Genomic DNA, 3,522 nt, shown 5'->3' with positions numbered 1-3,522 from the left:
ACTCAAAATTAAATTACGAATCCAACGGCACAATCAGAATTCGATTCCGAGTTACGGAACTCAAAAAGACACTTTTTGAGCCGTACCGGGCGGATTCGGCCCCGACAGTGGTCCAGAACCGACTGTCTCAGAAAATTACCAAAATTTACCATAAAATCGGAAATAAAATTTCAAGAATAAAACTCAACTAGAGTTTTGTCTAATTCCTTACCGAAAATTCCCAGAAATTCATTTTCGAATATATAATTAATGAAAATATTAGTAAAATCTTATAATTCAAACTCATAAAATTCGCGGTGTTACAATTTTGTAAATATGTTAGAATTGAGTATTTTTATAATTAAAGTATCATTACTAAAAACAATAAACCATTTGGCCTATCTTAATATTCAAATATTTGTTATTTGGTATAATTAATAAGCCTTGAAAATGTTTAAGGGAGTAATAAAGGAAGAGAAAACTTGTTGTTTGGTGCAACAAAAGTTGGATTTAAATTTCTCCATTTAGGGTATGTTTGCAGTTAGATTTTGGAGTGAAAAAAGAGAGTGTTTCTAAGCCATTTAAACAAGTCTTTCATTTTCATCCCAAACTCAACTCCCAAATGGACGCTATAATGTAAAAAAGGATCATTGCCATACTTATACTTAACAATGTAGTATTTGGTGTCAAAACTTATCTCGTTATCATTTCCTAAATGATGAGTGACACATAATACAAAGGAAAGTAAAAATATAGCAAATTGTAAAAATACCATCTTAGTTCGTTACAAAGTGCATCATAATTCTTAACATATGTTGCTTAAATATACAAAAGAGAGGAATTGTTTCATAATCAAGTTATGTTTACAAATTTACAAATGAACAATTTATTCTCGCTAATGTATAATTAATTAAAAATAAATTACAGTGACACTTCTCGGAGTTTAACTTAAAATTATATTTATCACATTTTTGTTAAAAAAATTACACTGATATTCACTGTATGGATATTGAGTTTAATGTATGCATACAAATTAGGGTAATTTGTGTAGATGTAAAAAAGAAGAAATAATTTGTGTAATTTCACTAAAACTTATGGATTGTTAGTGTAATTACTCTAATTTACCAAATTGAATAGAAAATTGTTTGTATAAATTAATAATATTTATTTAGTAGTTAATTTAAAAGGATACAAAGTAAAGAGAAAATGAATCAGAAATAATAATAAACTCTCATTGATGACAATTGACAACTTAATTTCCCCCCAATCATTTATGACCTAAAAACACGGAAATGTTGTATACAATTTTTTATGCGAATAAAAGATTTTTCTTAAAAAAGAAAAGTCCAACCAAACAAATTTATCCCCTCCCCATGGATTCAAAATAATATTTTAAATAATTTTTAATGCCTTAGCTTTGACATACTACCTTTCTGCACACTGAACTTTCAGTTTAAATATTTTATTCTCTTAAATGGAGTCTCCCACAATTTGAATTGATAACCCTATATATTTATAGTAATTAATTTTATTGAGTTGCAACCATTGAGCTATATAGCGATGTTATAAAACTCAGCTCGAACCGGTCGGTTGGACTGGTTCAACTGTGAACTGAACATCTAACTGGTCCAAGCCTCTCATCTAATCAGTTTTGCATCAAATTGGGTTGACTCAGTCAATTTAAGCCTAAAACTAGTGATTCGGCTGGTCGGACCGGTTGGACCGGCCGAGTCAATCATTTTTTTTAAAAAACAACCAAATTAATGTTGTTTTTTTCAATGAAAAAGAAGTACTTTTAATTTATTTGTAGTTATGTTTGTCATTTGTTAGTTTACATTATAACAAAACCTTCGTTATTTAATTAAATTTAAAACTTATTGAATGTTTTTGTTGTAGTTAAAACATTGTTCATGTGTTGTTTGATGATGTTATCAACTTACTTGTATCATTTTATAATAGTGAAATGTTCCCTTTTGTTGTTTAATTAGGCACAATAATGTTTTTTAAATTTCGAGTATACGATTATTAAATACTGTTACGTAATATTATGAATTTTTTAGAATTTTTAATACAAACCGAGTTAACCGGTGCAATTGATGTATTGTTTGAACCAATGACTCATTGACCCAATACCATGACTGAGTCATTGACCAATTCGAGCTTAATAACACTGCTTTTTTTGGGTGTGATTTAAATACTTAAATTATGCTTTACATCCTCATTTCTTGTACTGTATGAGAGGATGAGAGATGATTGTTAATTTTGTTCTACTCCTTTGTTGGATGGTCTTTCTTGAACCCATGAAAACTACTTCAACCTAGTTTGTTTTATTTTGCTCGTGGTAGTAGAATTTAGCCAAGCATTTCACAGCTACTTGTAACTAATGAGAAATGGTTTTATATCTTCTATCTTTTATATAGTTTCGTAGCACTTTTTAAGTTGCTAGCTAGTCATCATTTTCTGATGTGAAAACTATTATTATATGTTTAATTACTAAGATATTGGTGCAATGAATGAAAAAAAAATAGGCATAAAAACGAGAGAGCATAGAAAATATGAAGTATTAAAATTATTGAATAAGGAAGTCTCATAACACACTCAATAAATAATACATCACATACAAAATCCAATCAAAATTGAAATATCTGGAAAGTAGAATCATTCCTAATACATTTAAAAGTTTCAAATGCCTTTGCGAAGGGAAACATAATCCACTTATTCTTTTTATTTTGGGACTGAAGCAAGAAAAAGACACAATATAACATTGTTGTGAAAAGCAGCTAGCATAATCTTCCGACACATGAGCATGAGAAGTATTGTACCTACCAGTTGAGAGCACAACATGAGTATAGAACATCGGAAAGTTATTGTTCACAAAAATAAAAATGAAGATTACAAATAGTGTGATTGATTATGATGAATTGATTCCTAGGAGAATACTATTTTGGGTATAAAACTATACTTTACAAAATGTGACGTTATAACATATACCATAAGACAAATCAAAGGTAAATCATAGAAATTATTTGGGGAATTAGATAAAATTGCAATTTGCAACGTGAAGTAAATATTAGTTGCAACATTAAAAATAAAAAGTAAAAATGATGTACATTTGAGAACAAATAAGACCCTTCAAGAATAACTTAGGAACTTTAAGATGCTAATGTATTAAATAATATTGGAATAGAAATATTTTATGGACAACAAAACTAAGGCACCACCCATTGTTTTGAAGGAGGTGTTTTAGTGAACTATATTTATAAGAAAAATAAGTGAGAGATAAATCATAAATATATGTTGTCAAATATGTTACTAAAAAACTGGTATAGAACAACCTGAGTTGAACGGAGTAATATAGAGATGGAATGAAAAAGATAGAAAAATTAGAAAACCCATAGATTATAATGAAAAAGTAATACTCACAAAGTCATGCAGTTGTTATGTTTATCAATTAGTAACATCATTCATTACATATTTAATTAATCAGTTAATAGTTATGAAGTAGAAAACTCACCTTCTTGCAACTTGGTGATTATGGATTTA

The sequence above is a fragment of the Lupinus angustifolius genome, chromosome LG02, assembly GCF_001865875.1.
Source record: "Lupinus angustifolius cultivar Tanjil chromosome LG02, LupAngTanjil_v1.0, whole genome shotgun sequence".
In the NCBI taxonomy this organism is placed as follows: Eukaryota; Viridiplantae; Streptophyta; class Magnoliopsida; order Fabales; family Fabaceae; genus Lupinus; species Lupinus angustifolius.
This window is presented reverse-complemented; position numbering follows the sequence as displayed.